Source organism: Manis javanica, chromosome 8, assembly GCF_040802235.1.
Source record: "Manis javanica isolate MJ-LG chromosome 8, MJ_LKY, whole genome shotgun sequence".
Lineage (NCBI taxonomy): Eukaryota > Metazoa > Chordata > Mammalia > Pholidota > Manidae > Manis > Manis javanica.
In genome coordinates, this window is record NC_133163.1 from 33,565,602 (window position 1) to 33,585,049 (window position 19,448).

Genomic DNA, 19,448 nt, shown 5'->3' on the forward strand with positions numbered 1-19,448 from the left:
ATTTAATACAATAATCAAGTTGCCTCACTTATTCATCAATTCAACAAATTTTGTCACATGTATGACATGCCAGGCACTGTACCGGGCCCTGGAGATATATCTAATCAGGGGCTGATAAGATCCTGGCCCTGATGCCGCTTCCGTTCTGTCGGGGGGCAGAGTAAGCAAGTAAAACAAACAAAAAGATGTTGGATGATCAGGGCCATGTCTCCAGAACAGATCCATGCGGAAACATGTGCCTAGGGTGTGGGGCTTATAACATTAACCAGTTAGGATGACTAGGAAAGGCCTTTCTAGGAGACCTTGAAACATACACCCCATGTCTCCCAAACCATTATTATCTGTCTTCCTAATTAATGGTGCCACTGCCTTTTCTATAACGCAGGGTTCTCAAAATCTTTTTCTAAGTGTGAGTAGAGTATCAAGAGTATACTAAACTGAGAACATCTCTCCCTGGTCTTGTGGTTGGGAGGTAAGTAGTGGGTATTTATCTAATCAACCACAGTTGCTCATCTCTATGGAAACTGCTTCAACAGACAACGATGGCGCCACATCACAGGATCTCACCTGTTATCTATCAGAAAGGACAGAATTGCAAGAAGGGACACTGGAAAGTAATTCTGTTCATTTGTTCAAAAGATCACTCTTCCCTTTCCACAAATTCTATGCCAGTCAGATAAAGGGTCCTTCATGGGCAAGCAGTAGGTCCTGTATACATTTTTCTACCTCAGTCCTTGCTCAGAGGCTCCTTTTTCCCCAAGGGGTAAGTAGTGAATGCGTCTCAGTGTGTCCCAGCTGGGGCTGTGGCCCACAGAGACCACTGCTGCCTGATGTCCTATGGCCATATGAAGTTGGGCATGGCAAGCTGTGGCAATTCCCCATCAGAACTTCTGCTAGTGGCAAGTCAATGCCTCCCTTTAGCATATCTTACACATGAATATAGGAGAAATCAAATGAGTCAGGAAAAGCAAGAAAGTGAAATAGTCCAGAGAAGCCAAAATGAAAAAAGAATGAGGCAAAAAGAAAGAGCACTTGGGAAAAAAATAGATAAAACCATAACCATTGCCTAAAACAGAGAAGATGAGAAAAACAGTCAATAAGGGTTTTACATGCACTATCTCATTTAATTCTGAAAGCACTATGAAATAGCTCTACTAAGATCCTCATTTAATGTACCACACAACTGAGGCTTGGAGAGAGACAGTAACTACCCAAGGGCACACAGCTTGTGAATCCCCACCCCAGGATCCACGCCCGCAGAGTCTGCCTAGAGGAGCTTATGCCATTGCCCAAGGTTCAAGCCTGCCCTGAGTGCTGGGAAAGATGCATATGGACGTTGACCAGGGTGAGGGGATCAGGCTAGGTCAGGACAGATGGGAAAGAGGGGAAGGAGGAAGGACCAAAGGATACAGACGGTGTTCCTCCCCCTTCTTTCTATTCTATTTTCTTTTCTTTCTGAACAATTTTGTTCTAAAACCAATAGTTGGGACAAAGAGAGGCAGGAATCTGTACAGGGGGGAGGGGGAAGCCATAACTCAGGACCAAAGGGAGGCAAGAGGGCATGTATTGCCAGGAGAAGGGGGTGCAGCCCAGTGTGAGAAATGGGTGCCCAGCAGGGTGAGCCCAGAGGAGGGCATCAGAGCAGAAGAGAGGATGGTGGAAGAGAGGAGTAGTCAGTTACATACAGGAGAAGTGATAAAATAAAATAAGAGACCATGAGAATCTATACTGATATAATTAAATGAATAAAAAGTGTAATGAGGAATAGAATATTTACGTAGTTGCAAGTCCCCCCCACCAACATACTTATTAATTTCAAAGGGGAAGAAAGGAACTTTACAGTGAAAAAGCCCCACAAACATGGGAGTGAGTGATGAGTGAGCACTATCAGTAACAGGACAAATCAAGAGGGTGCCACCTTGTAGGGGGCAATGAGAAGCACACGGCCTTCTCCTGTGATATTCCTCCCAAAGTTGTATGATCTGAATTGAGCCATTCATTAGGGAATATCAGACGGATACAAATTGAAGGATATTCTAGAAAATAACTAGACTGTGATCTTAAAAAATTTCAAAAATAGAGATCAAGGAATATATAGAAACAAACGACAACAACAACACTAAGTCCCAACTTCTGTGGGATGCAGCGAAAGCAGTCTTAAGAGGAAAGTATATAGCAATCCAGGCACACTTGAAGAAGGAAGAACAATCCCAAATGAATAGTCTAACATCACAATTATTAAAACTGGAAAAAGAAGAACAAATGAGGCCTAAAGTCAGCAGAAGGAGGGACATAATAAAGATCAGAGAAGAAATAAACAAAATTGAGAAGAATAAAACAATAGCAAAAATCAACGAAACCAAGAGCTGGTTCTTTGAGAAAATAAACAAAATAGATAAGCCTCTAGCCCAACTTATTAAGAGAAAAAGAGAGTCAACACAAATCAACATAATCAGAAATGAGAATGGAAAAATCACGACAGACTCCACAGAAATACAAAGAATTATTAAAGACTACTGTGAAAACCTATATGCCAACAAGCTGGAAAACCTAGAAGAAATGGACAAGTTCCTAGAAAAATACAACCTCCCAAGACTGACCAAGGAAGAAACACAAAAGTTAAACAAACCAATTACAAGCAAAGAAATTGAAACAGTAATCAAAAAACTACCCAAGAACAAAACCCCGGGGCCGGACGGATTTACCTCGGAATTTTATCAGACACACAGAGAAGACATAATACCCATTCTCCTTAAAGTGTTCCACAAAATAGAAGAAGAGGGAATACTCCCAAACTCATTCTATGAAGCCAACATCACCCTAATACCAAAACCAGGAAAAGACCCCACCAAAAAAGAAAATTACAGACCAATATCCCTGATGAACGTAGATGCAAAAATACTCAATAAAATATTAGCAAACAGAATTCAACAGTATATCAAAAGGATCATACACCATGACCAAGTGGGGTTCATCCCAGGGATGCAAGGATGGTACAACATTCGAAAATCCATCAACATCATCCACCACATCAACAAAAAGAAAGACAAAAACCACATGATCATCTCCATAGATGCTGAAAAAGCATTTGACAAAATTCAACATCCATTCATGATAAAAACTCTCAGCAAAATGGGAATAGAGGGCAAGTACCTCAACATAATAAAGGCCATATATGATAAACCCACAGCCAGCATTATACTGAACAGCGAGAAGCTGAAAGCATTTCCACTGAGATCGGGAACCAGACAGGGATGCCCACTCTCCCCACTGTTATTTAACATAGTACTGGAGGTCCTAGCCACGGCAATCAGACAAAACAAAGAAATACAAGGAATCCAGATTGGTAAAGAAGAAGTTAAACTGTCACTATTTGCAGATGATATGATACTGTACATAAAAAACCCTAAAGACTCCACTCCAAAACTACTAGAACTGATATCGGAATACAGCAAAGTTGCAGGATACAAAATCAACACACAGAAATCTGTAGCTTTCCTATACACTAACAACGAATCAATAGAAAGAGAAATCAGGAAAACAATTCCATTCACCATTGCATCAAAAAGAATAAAATACCTAGGAATAAACCTAACCAAGGAAGTGAAAGACTTATACTCTGAAAACTACAAGTCACTCTTAAGAGAAATTAAAGGGGACACTAATAAATGGAAACTCATCCCATGCTCATGGCTAGGAAGAATTAATATCGTCAAAATGGCCATCCTGCCGAAAGCAATATACAAATTTGATGCAATCCCTCTCAAATTACCAGCAACATTCTTCAATGAATTGGAACAAATAATTCAAAAATTCATATGGAAACACCAAAGACCCCGAATAGCCAAAGCAATCCTGAAAAAGAAGAATAAAGTAGGGGGGATCTCACTCCCCAACTTCAAGCTCTACTACAAAGCCATAGTAATCAAGACAATTTGGTACTGGCACAAGAACAGAGCCACAGACCAGTGGAACAGATTAGAGACCCCAGAAATTAACCCAAACATATATGGTCAATTAATATTTGATAAAGGAGCCATGGACATACAATGGCAAAATGACAGTCTCTTCAACAGATGGTGCTGGCAAAACTGGACAGCTACATGTAGGAGAATGAAACTGGACCATTGTCTAACCCCATATACAAAGGTAAACTCAAAATGGATCAAAGACCTGAATGTAAGTCACGAAACCATTAAACTCTTGGATACTGAAGATCCCAGAAATGGGCTGCTTTAATTTGTCTGATGGTTCAAGTACAATTGGAAAATATCCATCATATCATAGATAAATTTTCACAAATGCCTAGGGTGCCTAAATGGTTTTCTTGGCTTTACTGGAGATGGCTGGTAATTATAGATTTGCTTTGTTTATGTCACCGTATTCCTATTATGTTAATATGTGTGTGCAAATTAGTTAGTAGTTTAAAACCTATACATACTTAAGGTACTATACAAGAAGATATGTCAAAGAAATAATCAATCCTCCCAAGTTTCCTTCATATGCTACATCTATAGCTTTTCTTCTTCCTTCCTAATTACAAACCTTAAATAGAATTCGTGCCTCATATCGAATTTACCGAGTATCATAATTCCTCCAGGTGGTAAAGATACCTCGAGACAAGTGCTGGGCATAGAAGCCACAGGGCATAAATCTGCAAAGAAGTAAAAAGCTAACCTTTGCAAACAATATGGCTTCTCTCTCACTTACCAACTTTACATTTCCCTGTATGGCCCCGGAAGATGACTGGTTAGCCAGAGACGGGTAAGATTCCTCAAGGGAGGAACAACCTAAGACAGGCACAGTCGCAGGGGGGCCATCAGGTGAGAATTTGGGGATCAAACCAGACAGGGATGCCCACTCTCCCCACTGTTATTTAACATAGTACTGGAGGTCCTAGCCACGGCAATCAGACAAAACAAAGAAATACAAGGAATCCAGATTGGTAAAGAAGAAGTTAAACTGTCACTATTTGCAGATGATATGATACTGTACATAAAAAACCCTAAAGACTCCACTCCAAAACTACTAGAACTGATATCGGAATACAGCAAAGTTGCAGGATACAAAATCAACACACAGAAATCTGTAGCTTTCCTATACACTAACAACGAATCAATAGAAAGAGAAATCAGGAAAACAATTCCATTCACCATTGCATCAAAAAGAATAAAATACCTAGGAATAAACCTAACCAAGGAAGTGAAAGACTTATACTCTGAAAACTACAAGTCACTCTTAAGAGAAATTAAAGGGGACACTAATAAATGGAAACTCATCCCATGCTCATGGCTAGGAAGAATTAATATCGTCAAAATGGCCATCCTGCCCAAAGCAATATACAGATTTGATGCAATCCCTCTCAAATTACCAGCAACATTCTTCAATGAATTGGAACAAATAATTCAAAAATTCATATGGAAACACCAAAGACCCCGAATAGCCAAAGCAATCCTGAAAAAGAAGAATAAAGTAGGGGGGATCTCACTCCCCAACTTCAAGCTCTACTACAAAGCCATAGTAATCAAGACAATTTGGTACTGGCACAAGAACAGAGCCACAGACCAGTGGAACAGATTAGAGACCCCAGAAATTAACCCAAATATATATGGTCAATTAATATTTGATAAAGGAGCCATGGACATACAATGGCAAAATGACAGTCTCTTCAACAGATGGTGCTGGCAAAACTGGACAGCTACATGTAGGAGAATGAAACTGGACCATTGTCTAACCCCATATACAAAGGTAAACTCAAAATGGATCAAAGACCTGAATGTAAGGCATGAAACCATTAAACTCTTGGAAAAAAACATAGGCAAAAACCTCTTAGACATAAACATGAGTGATCTCTTCTTGAACATATCTCCCCGGGCAAGGAAAACAACAGCAAAAATGAGCAAGTGGGACTACATTAAGCTGAAAAGCTTCTGTACAGCGAAAGACACCATCAATAGAACAAAAAGGAACCTTACAGTATGGGAGAATATATTTGAAAATGACAGATCCGATAAAGGCTTGACGTCCAAAATATATAAAGAGCTCACACGCCTCAACAAACAAAAAACAAATAACCCAATTAAAAAATGGGCAGAGGAACTGAACAGACAGTTCTCCAAAAAAGAAATACAGATGGCCAAGAGACACATGAAAAGATGCTCCACATCGCTAATTATCAGAGAAATGCAAATTAAAACTACAATGAGGTATCACCTCACACCAGTAAGGATAGCTGCCATCCAAAAGACAAACAACAACAAATGTTGGCGAGGCTGTGGAGAAAGGGGAACCCTCCTACACTGCTGGTGGGAATGTAAATTAGTTCAACCATTGTGGAAAGCAGTTTGGAGGTTCATCAAAATGCTCAAAACAGACCTACCTTTTGACCCAGGAATCCCACTCCTAGGAATTTACCCTAAGAACGCAGCAATCAAGTTTGAGAAAGACAGATGCACCCCTATGTTTATCGCAGCACTATTTACAATAGCCAAGAATTGGAAGCAACCTAAATGTCCATCGGTAGATGAATGGATAAAGAAGATGTGGTACATATACACAATGGAATACTACTCAGCCATAAGAAGTGGAAAAATCCAACCATTTGCAGCAACATGGATGGAGCTGGAGAGTATTATGCTCAGTGAAATAAGCCAAGCGGAGAAAGAGAAATACCAAATGATTTCACTCATCTGAGGAGTATAGGAACAAAGGAAAAACTGAAGGAACAAAACAGCAGTGAAGTTACAGAACCCAAAAATGGACTAACAGGTACCAAAGGGAAAGGAACTGGGGAGGATGGGTGGGCAGGGAGGGATAAGGGGGGGGAAGAAAAAGGGGGTTATTAAGATTAGCATGCATGGGGGGGAGGGAGCAAGGGGAGGGTGGGCTGCACAACACAGAGAGGACAAGTAGTGACTCTACAACATTTTGCTAAGCTGATGGACAGTAACCGTAATGTGGTTGTTAGGGGGGACCTGATATAGGGGAGAGCATAGTAAACATAGTATTCTTCATGTAAGTGTAGATTAAAAATTAAAAAATTAAAAAAAAAAAAGAAAGAAAGAAAGAAAGAAGGAAAAGGGGGATTACTCCTTAACAGGATAAAACTATTGGTAAATCAAAGATCAACGCACGCTTTAAATATCCTTAATGTTGATCACTTAAAGGGTGTCAGATGATCAGCTATGGAGGTACTCTTTTCTGATAATATTCCTTTCTCTTAATTTAAAAAAAAAAAAAAAAAGCAGTTACTGTGTGCTGACCTCCAATGAGTTCTGCACAGTGGTATAGAGGGCATGTCAAAGTGTGGGCAAAGGGTCTGTTTGTTTCTATGCAGGAGATCAAGGCCTAGCTTGGATACCCAGAAAATGAACTAAGACACAATATGAGGAGGAGCTTCCGGCATCAGCACTCTCTGGAGGACTTGTGCCGGGGGATGATCATCAAAAAGCCTCCACAGGGATTCGGACGATGCTGTGGTTGTGGCTGCATCCAGCCCACCATCTCCTGGACTTGCCATAAGAATGAGGAGGGAGATGCCTAGGCTGGCATGTGCATACAGTGAGACAACGAATTTGACCGGATCTGTACTGTTGGAACTCAACCAGGAGTTGGGAGGGGTGCAAGTTGTAGCACTCCAAAATCTCATGACTATAGACTATCTATGGTTAAAAGAACATATGGGATGTGAACAGATCCCAGAAATGGGCTGCTTTAATTTGTCTGATGGTTCAAGTACAGTTGGACAATATCCATCATATCATAGATAAATTTTCACAAATGCCTAGGGTGCCTAAATGGTTTTCTTGGCTTCACTGGAGATGGATGGTAATTATAGATTTGCTTTGTTTATGTCACCGTATTCCTATTATGTTAATATATGTGTGCAAATTAGTTAGTAGTTTAAAACCTATACATACTTAAGGTACTATACAAGAAGATATGTCAAAGAAATAATCAATCCTCCCAAGTTTCCTTCGTATGCTACATCTATAGCTTTTCTTCTTCCTTCCTAATTACAACCCTTAAATAGAATTCGTGCCTCATATCGAATTTACCGAGTATCATAATTCCTCCAGGTGGTAAAGATACCTTGAGACAAGTGCTGGGCATAGAAGCCACAGGGCATAAATCTGCAAAGAAGTAAAAAGCTAACCTTTGCAAACAATATGGCTTCTCTCTCACTTACCAACTTTACATTTCCCTGTATGGCCCCGGAAGATGACTGGTTAGCCAGAGACGGGTAAGATTCCTCAAGGGAGGAACAACCTAAGACAGGCACAGTCGCAGGGGGGCCATCAGGTGAGAATTTGGGGATCAACAGAGGTGAGGCTCAGAACCTCACCCCCCCTGCTTTGAGAGAAATCTTCTGCATCCGTGGATGTCTTGCTGCCCTTGTCTAGCCTGGATTAATACTTAGTCCATAGGCACACACCTGATCATCTGATCATCTACATTTGCCTTCTTACAGCACTAAACTATGTTTTCTACCTTTATCTTGCATCTACCTACCACTTCAGCATTTTATTAAAAATAAAAATAATAATAATAGTAGGAGAAATGGGGGATCAACATATAGATCAAGTACAAAAATCAAACGAATATTCATATTTGACCTGATTGTTTATAGGTCATATTGCATGATCAAAACTGAAAGTTTCTGTGATGACTGCCCTTGTACTGTTCACCATGTAAGAATTTATTCACTATGTTAAGAATTCGTTCACCATGTAAGAACTTGTTCGTTATGCTTCAGAAGATTGGAGACTGACGAGAATTAGGCTTGAGATGGATTAATGATTGTACATTGAGCGTTGACCCCCCTATACTGAATTTTACTGTTGTTAACAACCATTTGATCAATAAATATGAGAGATGCCCTCTCAAAAAAAAAAAAAAAAAAATTTCAAGCTAATGAATGAAGGTCAAAGAAAGACCATTCCAGGCTAAATAACTATTTCAGACTAAAGAGACACAGCAACCAAATGCAATGTGTGATTCTGAACTGGGTTCTTCAGCCGTGTAGACCACTGTTGGGACAACTGGCAAAAACTGAATGGTGTCTCAGGGGTAGATGGTGGTAATAGACAATGTTCATGTCCTGATTTTGATGGTTATATTTTGGCTATGTAGGAGAATGTCCTTGACAGTAGGAAACAGAGACTAAAGTATTTGGGGGTAATAGGGCATCAAGTTGGCAAATTCCTCTCAAAAGATTCAGGAAAAAAAATTTCCTTGCAATATTTCTGTATGTTTTTTGTTATTAAAAAAAAATACATGGAAATAATAATACAAGGAAAGAAGGTATAGGATGAGTTCCGAGGGTTAGGTCGTGAGTGCAAAGGCTTTATTTAGCACCTCAGGTTTGCAAGGTTCAGAAAGTTCTAGTACAACGCCTCAGAGTATATGTCAGAGGCTTGTAAAGTCCCAGAGAGCAGAGTGGAGCACTTCTTCAAGAAATGTAGGGAGGATGAAGGCGCAGAGCATTACAGGAGACATGGTGTGGAAAAATTCTAAGTAAATAGGAAACACTGAGCTATGTAATCAGCATTTTTTTCTTTCTCAGTGGTCCATAAAAAATGATATATCTTATTTGATGCATCTTAGGTTTGATGAAATGCAGTAATTATCTCCTGTTCATCCAAAAGTAGGTGATAAAGTGCACATTTTTGAAAAAAAAAATCACTCCTAGAGCGTGACAACATTCTCATGTGAGAGAGCACACCTACTGCTTACAAAAGCTTGTTAACCTGCAGGTATCCAGAGGCCACTGGGACTGGGGAATACTGCTTCCCAGGAAGGTCATTTATATGACCTCCAGTCCTGCCAGAGGGCAATGAGTGGTTGGTCTTCCAGGAGAGCCGGGGAAGCTGTGGACTCAAGGCCACGGAGAGGGAGGAGAAATGAGAGGAAGGGATTTGCAGCCATATCCGGACCTTGCCCCTCTCTTCTCTTCTGAACTCTGGAACAAAGGGGAGGTCAGCTAAGGAGCAGAAGCTGTAACAGAATCTTTTATCTTCTCTGGTGTGATTTTTTCCCCCTAAACATTTGTTCTGGAATTATTTTGACACTTTTGGATTACGTGTACAGATGGTAAATGTGTACTGAATTTTAACTAGTTTTGTTATAACTGTGATCTGAGATTATCAATCTGTGTGCTGCAATCCCTGCTCCCTAAAAAAACCCTCTCCAATTATCCTGGCTGATAAATTGAGGCTGTACTGTTTTTAAGATGTATGAATTGTTTTGCAAAACCAATTTTGGCCACACACACATACCACCACTCATTTTGTCAATGGTCCAAAAGCAGTATCAGCTGTTAAATTACTTACTATATTTACTCTTAATTCCTGGAGACAGTATGAAAGTTTTCGTATTTATATGTCTTTCCAGTTTTATAAATTGCTATATGTAGCAATATATTACAGCAATGTTATATATATTAGCTATATATATATATTATATATTGTATACAATTACTAATACTTTCCCATAACATTAAACATTTTTTAAAACAGCAGTTATAGCAATCATGGTATGGACCTATTTGAAATATCACAATCTCTTGTAAGAGGTACCAAAATTAATTGTGTCCAATGGCTAAACTGGTGTTTGAGAAATGATTTTCTCCTAAAAAGCAGTAGCTGATTCAAGGTTCTCATCTGGTGTGTTCCCTGTGTTCTGGTGTTTTCTTGTGGGGAGATCTGAGAAGAGCAGTCTGACAGCTCACAGTCTCCAGATCTTTTAAATTCAACGATCAACCCTTTCTGAGATATTGTTATTAATTTTGGTGATTCAGAATAATTTGTATGGGCTGGATACTTATAGGTAGCTTTGTTTTCCTAATAATTTTATCTGTGGATCAGCTTTTAACAAAACTTTGAGAGATAATTTACATACGATCAACTGTACTTGTTTAAAGGTATAATTTAATGATTTTTAGTGTTTTAACAGAGTTTGCAACCATCTCCATAATCTAACTTTAGAACATATCATTATCCATGGATACACTTTTAATAAGGCTAAATGAAGAACATGAATAGTGCATTTATGTCTCTTTTCTCATCCTGTGCCCATTGGATGCCAGAAAATGATATGACCAGTCTTTAGGATGAGAAGTCAGAGCAGAAAGATGTTGCAAGTGAAAATTGCAATAATGTTATTCATATTAATAAGCTGAACATTGGTAGATCTTACATAAATATTTTAAAATTAAAGCAAGGCTTATTTATGCAAATTCTTTATGAAAGTTCATACTATCTTGCTTTATTAATATTACATGTGCAGTGGAAATCTACAATATAAAACTCATAGATAAAACTAAATTTTAGTATTAAAAATAGATCACATTAAGTGGTTAACGAATGTATATATAATGGAATTATAATAAATATTTGTTGCATGCGTGTGTGAATTTGAACAGAGAAGCAAAGCAGGGTTGCTATCAGCCATTGTGGAACATAGAGCTAGCTTCATTTTGCAGATACACAGAAGCTTTTCTTTTATGTTCTTTCAGGACTGTATTAGTTTTCACAGTCACAGTTTATATTTTTCCAATAATATGCCTTTCATTAGACCCATTAAATTTGGAAGATTAATTCAACAGACAGTTATACCTGTTCACACCTTTCTGCAAAACTACAGTGTAATTTTCATTTGAAATGCACTATTGGCTACCTTTGTAAAAGAAAATATAGAGAGACTCCATAGCAACCTTATTATAGACCCGAAACCAATGCCAGTGGTTTAATGGGGAACCAAGCACAGAGAAGCATTCCAGGGGGGACTATGTCAGTTCTGCTCTAGACTTTCCATGATATCACCAGGACTTCTCCATCTGAAAAGCTTTCAAGGCTGACTAGAGCCCGTTAGGGCTAAGAATACTGTGGATATGAGGTATCCTCACCCTTCAGTGGTGGTGGGATGCCTTTATTTTCTTGGAAACAAATGCAGTCATTGGGAATTTTTTGGAACCATGAGAGCTTGAGTTTCAATGGAAATTGGGAAGGGGTAGGACTGGGGGTCAAGGAGCCAGCATGAAAATGCTTTCGTTGGCTTTTCTTGACTATCTAATTCAGAGGGGTGTCTATAAATGCCCCCAAAACATTCTTTATTGTTTGCTATTACCATTCCAATGTGGTCTTTCCCCAACAATATTATAAAAGAATTTTAAACAAGAAATTTGAAAGAATTCTATAGTGAACACCCATGTAGCAACTACATGGATTCACTTATCTTTTTCTTTTGTGTGTGTTATTCTCATCTATAACTACGTGAAAGCTCTTAAATGATGGTGTTTACCCATCACTCACTTGGTGCTTTGAGGTTACTTCTTCATAGCACTTTGAAGTACAGCATTCGCCCAGATGCTTTTTCTAAGATTAACACACTAATAAACATATTTTTAGGACTGGCCCATCACAATTCTAGGTTGTACTTTTGAGATGGTCTTTGACAGCTGTGGCCTCCTCTCTTTTGACCATGGGGCCCCAGCTCACTTTTCACCTTTGAAGAAAAAAGGTCTGTGTTCTGGATCTTCCCTCCTTTATGAATAATTAGAAATGACTGTCTTTCCATAAATTCATTCAATTCTCAGTCACTTGTGGAAGAAAATTGGAGTAACAGCTTGGAAATTAAAATTTAAAAAATCTGGAAAACTTGTTTTGACACCCAGTGCAATTATTTTTAGGAAAAATTGAATACTCAGGTTTTATGTCTCGGAGCTTTCCTGCTTGTCTGGTTGCCATGAAAGAAATGAAAATAGAAGGAAAAGAGGAAGATGGAAAGAAAATAGACATTTTGCCCTTGAATTATTAAAATTAATTGAACTATCCATTTCCTTCTCTCTCAGGTTTACACCGAACTTGCAGTAACCAAACAGTCACTTACAGAGAGGTGAAGCTGAAAAAGATTTCTGAGGCTCTCCTGGCTGCGTGTCTGTTAGGAGAATGTGTCCAAGTAGCATGCTTCCAACTCTTTTCCCATTTCTTTGGCAGAAGGTGTTCATGTCTACTGGGCAGGCAACTAACCACTTAGCAGCAGAAGCATAGGAGGCCCAGCTGCTCTGGGCATTGTTCTACTGCTCCCGCATCACAATGCGCTCACATGTCTCTGCCCCAGAGGAGAACACTGGCAAGGAGCAGCCCTGAAGCTCAGCCCCTGAGCTGAAGTGGGGCCAGCATTCCTGCAGAGCCCACAGGGCTCAGGAGTGGTGGTTCTGGTGGTTCAGAGGCTTCTTTGGAGAGAAGGTAAATTTAGCAGTGTGATCACCATGAAAAAGCTGTCATACTGAGAAAGTTGAGAACACTTTATATCATTCATCACTCAATTAATGAAGTATTCAATCTCCTAAATCCTAATTTTCAGAGATGTAAACATATTTAAGTTGCTTTCAGCTTCTGAAGAAAAGCTGCAAAATGTCAAATGTAAGAATGTAGCATTCTTATTGGGCAGAGCCCTCTTTATTGTCATACCTCCAGCCTCTGGCATATTCTGGATCATGTTGCAGTGGGCCCTCAGGAACTGTTGGGTGAATGAAGGAATGGAAGCGAACACATGGTATTTTCTCTCTGAAGGTCTGGCTTGTGAGGATAAGTGATTACATTATTTGTTTGTTTTTCTGTATGGTCAAGAGATAAGATCATCCTTCACCTTTGTGTTTTAGTGGAGTGTGATAGACGCCCACCTGTCTGGCTACCTCCTCGCTGGCTCAAGGGGATGGAAAGGCATGAGGGGATATGAGCCCACCCTCAGGCCTGGGGGGGACATTCCCCTGGTGAATTCCCTTCACTTGGGCCACCATGTTCTAGACTCAAATGCTTGCTTTTGACAGGCCCCAAAGAATATATTCAGTCTCTTGGAATAAACATGAGCTATCCAGGCTTTTGAGAGGGTGACAGTGACCCCATTTGCTCTAGAACTGCGACTTCCATTTGGGACCAGGCGTGGGTGTCAGGGGGACGGACGACAGTATCCACTCCCACAGGACAGGTGTCAGGCGGCTTTCCTAGAAGAGGAGAGGGCTGGGAGTGTAAGCTGAATGTTTAAAGGCCGCGGGCTCGGGGAGAGCTCTCACGCGTGGCTCAGGCTCAGAGTGCTCAAAGGGAAGGCTCCCATTCTCTTTGCCTCAGACACTTCCTTTCCTGGCTCTGTCTTGAATGCTTTCTTTCCCATGGACAAACACTTCCTCTGGTCATGTAAGTACCATTGACTAGATTGCTAGTCACCCATTTCCTCATTTAGCGTGTGTATTGCATGATCACCACTTGCCATGTTCCTGTTTTTCTTACCTCAGGCCCAGGAAACATGTTTGCATAAATCTGATCTCATCTGTTTCATGTTGATATTATTAATTCACATGTGTCTTGATGAAACTCTGGTATTTTGGAGGGTACTGGTATATTAAAAAGTGAAAAAACAGCAAAAGAGGGGAATAAATATCATGGAATATTTTAAACATTTACCATTAAAATATTCATGCTTTTTTAACATGTATAGGATATAGAATCATATATACAACTTTATTTGGAGATAATGCCACAAGTCAGAGTGTGAGGAGCTTTGTTGAAAAGAGGTGCACGGCAGTCAGCCTCTGACCTTGGCCCTCAGGAGATGTGCCCCTGTGCTCACGCCCACGTGGGGGCCGCTCTGCTGCATGCTCTAGGCGTGGGGCATGAAGCTTTCCTGCCAGGTCTGTGGTGGGCTGCCTGGGGAGTCCCACACAAGGAGGTCAATTCACGAATGAGTACCTACCAATTAGCGGGCACCATGCCACGTTGGCGCTCTTATGATGAACAGTCTTTGTCATCAAGGAACTTCCCCTCAAGTGGGGGAGGGATCAGATCATCCCAGAAGATGCAGTGGCAAACTCGAGTGCAGAGGAGGAGCACTTAGTCTAATCTGGAGATTTAGGGGAAAATTCCTGGAGGAGTTAACACCGAACCAAGTCTTGGCAGCTGAGCCGGTTAGAGCACAGGCATCGAGGCACGAAATGACGGGGTGAAGGGGTAGCTGCGAATGGTCCAGTACTACCTCGAGCAGGGGGAGGGAGGAATGCCCTAACTGGGGGCTCGGGTCTTATCTGCTGCAGCTGTTTTCTACTGAAGACTTTTGGCATGGGGAGATTTCTGGTTTGAAGTGATCATGCTGGTAACGGTGTGATGGATGGATTTGGGGAGCACAGTTCTGGAGGCAGAGAGACCCCAAGGGTTGGTTAATTTAGGAACTATTAGTAGAGTTGACAGAATTTGGTGACTAATTGGATGTGGGGAATGAGACAGAATGAGTCACGTTTCTGATTTGGGAAACTGGTAAACAGTGGTGCTATTAACCAGGAAACAAAATATAGACAGAGGAACAGGTGTAGGCGGCTTAGAGAATGAGTTCCTTGTTTGCAGGAACCCTTATCTAGCTAGTGCCTTGTATTCAATGAGTGTTCAGTAAATAATGGGCTTTTTGGTCTTAAATCTTCAGTGGCTTCCTGATGCTCTTAGACTATCTGACATATATCATAATGTATATATGTGTGTATTTAGTATTACACCCAAGAGCCTATACGTTTTTGAGCATGAACTGGCTCCATCCTGGCCTCAGCTTTCTCCAGCTGTATCTCAGGCCACTCCTTCCCCACCTCATCACATTTGTGTCTCCTTTCTGACATTGAATTCTTTAAGCCTTTCCTCTGTCTGAGATGCTTTTTTCTCAATTCTTACTATGTAGAGTTTATTGTAATTCTTCAGATATGAACTCAAACATTACCTATTTAGAGAACTGTCTCTCAGCTCCAAGTCCATTGTTACATTCTGCATTGCGGTGCTGGGGCTGGAACTCTGCAAACTTCATGTCTTTCACCATTGGCTTCCTGTTAGGATTCAAGAATAGATTGCATTCGATTACAGGGAGCTTGGGAAGCAGATGGAGGGAAGGGACTTGTGTTCCTTCCTGTTTGCTTCTTATTCCTGTGTTGTCCTTGGCAACAGAAATTGGTTCTAACCTTCATTTTTTTTTTTTTTTTTTTGGCCTGTGCACTCTCAGAATCAGCAGTGAGGCAGTGCCCTCTCCTTAGGAGGTTGAGTCCTAGCTTTAAAGGGTCTGACCTCTGTTCTGGGCTAATTACTCAGACTTTTCTCTGGCCTGCCCGACTTGGTTGTGATAGTTGTCCCTGTAGTTATTGTCTTTGACATCTCAATGCTTTCCTTCTGCTTTTCCAGACCTCCAGCACCTACTTAACTTATTCCTCCATTAGAGTATCTCGGTGTGGTTCCTGCCTTTTTTAATGGCTGTGCCCTGACACAAATGAATATGGTTAGGCCTCCACCCAGTTGCTTTCTAACATATCATTGGCTTTATTCATAGACTTCATAATCTGTATTTCAAAAAATTTTCTTTTGCTTTCTCATAATCTATCTCCTCCACTTGGATATCAGAGTCTCTGTCCTATTTATCACTGTATCCTTGGTGCCTAGCACAGAGCCTGGCATACTGCAGTAACTTAATAAATGCTTGTGAAGTAAATTATTGCATTATTAAAAAAGACTACAGGAGAAATATTGGTAACTAACCATACACAATGTCTGCAACTGAGCAATCTTTAACCTTTTGGTTCTAGGCCAGTTACTGATAAACCTTGTAACTATGTAGTGCTGTTAGAGAAAGTCAAGCTTAATACTTCTTATAAGCATGTTAGAATGCAATGTGCTTTTAACTTAGATCCATCACCATTGGAATAACAAGATAATATAGTTTATTTGCTTTGAATTCTGTACTTACTTATATCTCCACTTTCTATAATTGGGAATAATGAAAACTTACCTTATTAGGGTCTCACGAAGATCAAGGGTTGGTTATGCATCAGATCCACAAAATTTTATTGGTCAGCAAATTAATTTAAAAAGTGAAAGCCATCCAAAGAATCCATTTACTGTAACATGCAGCATCACTTAATAGCATTTACTTGTTAAACTTAATCTGCTTATGTTCATTTTTCATTGTGTGATACGGTTTGAAACAACTAAAACATAAAACCAAAAAAGCAGGTTATAAGGAACTGCTTAACTTCCACACAACTATCAGCAAGAATCTGAACACATCTTCTATAGTCAAGCATCAACTGGTAAGGCAAAGACTTGTCATACATGAGATATGCATAATACTAAAATGATTTTGGTCAAATAAATGCAAATAGATTAAATGACATTGACTTCCACTGTGCCAAGTAGACCTATTTCATTGAACCTTAAATTAAATGTATCTTGTATTTCAAATGTGTTTATATTTTTTTCCCTTTTTTACATCAGAAGGAAAAAATATTCCTTTTCTTCTCCAGGTTAATTGGTCTCCCAGGGTCCTTAAATCCAGCCCCTCCTTCCTCTTCCTTCTCCATCTGGAAACTTACTTTCTCAAAACCTACAAAAATCTTTCCTCTGCCCAGTTATTGGTTCAAGCTACCTTTCTGTGTCTATCTTTCTTTCTTTGCACAAGTTCCAAAGAATTCTCACGGTTTCTGTTTTGTAATCTGGCTTTTGCCCTCAACCCACTATTGCAATTACACTCTCACAGCTCACAAATGATTGCCTGCCTCATCAGCACATCTTTCTGAGACTTTACCCTTCTTGGCATTTTTGACAGTTGATGTATCTTTCTAAAACAATCTCCTTTGTTTTTGTGACACTGTGCTACCTGGTTTCTTCACTTCTACAAACTGTTCTTCCTTTCATTCCATTCATGGTCTTTTTCCTTTAATACTGCAAAGTAAGCACTCCACAAGGCCCTGTCCTCTTCTCTTGATCTGCTTTCCCATCCATCCTTACATTTCAAAGGCCTCCTTTGAATGACCTCCAAGCTTATGTCCAGCCAGTATCTCTTTTGTGAACTGCTGTACTTTCAATGCTAACAGGACATCTCTGGCATTTCAAACCCTTGTGCAAATACATCAGCTTGCCACAAAATCAATTTTTCTAACTTTCTTTTTTTGCTTATGGTTTAACATCTTTTAAGTCAGCCAAGACTGAAGACTTTGATTCATCACTTACTCTTCTAATTTCCTTTCCAAAAACTGAAATGTTGAAAAATTCTTTCCATTATTTTTGTCCAAGGGACATTCAACGGTCATCACCTTTCCATCACCATCACCTGCACCACAATGGTTAGGGCTGTCATCACCCCTCGCCCCTCAACCACAATCACTTCTTAACTGGTGTCTCACTGCAGCTTCTTCCCAGTCCAATCTATCCTACCCAGTGCTGCCAGGGCATTTTCCCCTAAAAGGAGAGTTCTTGTCCAACACTCCTCTGATCAGGAATCTCTAACAGTTTGATTGTTGCTGGACTATATCTAGACTCCTTAACATGGTATTTAAGAACTTCACAGTTTGGACTACAAACGTGTACCTTTTTGGTCTTACAAATATATTAATTTTCTATTTCTGTGGCTTGGTGTTTAAGAGTATTGACTCTGAAACAGATTGCCAAGTTTGAATCCTGACTCCTATTACTAGCTTGAGAACATGGACAATTTTCTTTATCAGTCTGTGCCTCAGTTGTCTCATCTGTAATACAGGAATAATAATCCTTCCAGGGATGTTGTGAAAATTAAACATATGAAAAGTGCCGGGCATATATAGCTAGCTCTATATAATGTGTTTCATTGTACAAGTATTTACTGATGCCTACACATAAGTATGTATGCCAAGAATTCTTCTAGGGGCTTGGAGATAATATCAGTAAGCAAACAGAAACCCTTGCTTTTATGAAGGTTACATTTGGTAATAAAAATAATTATTACTAATTGCCCATAATTCTCTGTTTCTGGAGTACCCTTCTTCCTGCAACATCATTATTAAAATTCTACCCTTCCTTTCAGATTCCATAACTTGCTGTTTTACCCCTTGAAATCTTACCTTGGGAGAGGGTCTCTTCTGAACTCCTCAAACTCCTGAAGTCTGAATTAAAGCATTTATCACATTCTCCACACTCTATCATGTATTATCAAATATCAAACATATTAAATATTATGGTTGCTCATGTTTTTGTTATTCTTGATGGAGTGTCGTGTCAGCTACTATCCCTGTGTCCCAATAGTAGCATGATATACCTTGTATCCAAGCACATAGTAGATGCTTAATAAATATTTCTTGAATGAACGTAGGTAAAGAACTCTGCATATTTCATTTGACCTCTATTATTAACCTTCTTTAATAGCAAACATAAATTTAAAATATAGAACATATTTATTTCAGCTCTGGAAATACAAATATCAGTATCAAATATTTGTTGTTTACTTCCTGGCTTTATTCATTACCATCATTTGGGCCCTTTACTAGTAGGCAATTTTTGTTGTTTGCTTTACTAAGTATATCTTACAGTATATTTAATATCCCCTGTTACCATGAGAAGTGCCCCCAAATTTTTGTCACAGGAGAATTGTGGATAGAGTACATTTCATTTGTTGTG

The 19,448-nt window shown here is 39.7% G+C and overlaps 1 protein-coding gene across 5 annotated transcripts in view; it reads right to left on the reverse strand.

Annotated features, from left to right (window-relative positions):
* Nucleotides 1-13,021, reverse strand: part of GARIN2 (golgi associated RAB2 interactor family member 2) — a 31,368-nt gene extending 18,347 nt beyond the window's left edge. For all 5 annotated transcript variants that reach the window (XM_073242238.1, XM_073242237.1, XM_073242240.1 and 2 more), the window contains exon 1: nt 12,889-13,021. The gene's annotated coding sequence lies outside the window, so the exon portion shown is untranslated. The remainder of the gene's footprint in view (nt 1-12,888) is intronic.
* Nucleotides 13,022-19,448: the final 6,427 nt, after the last annotated feature.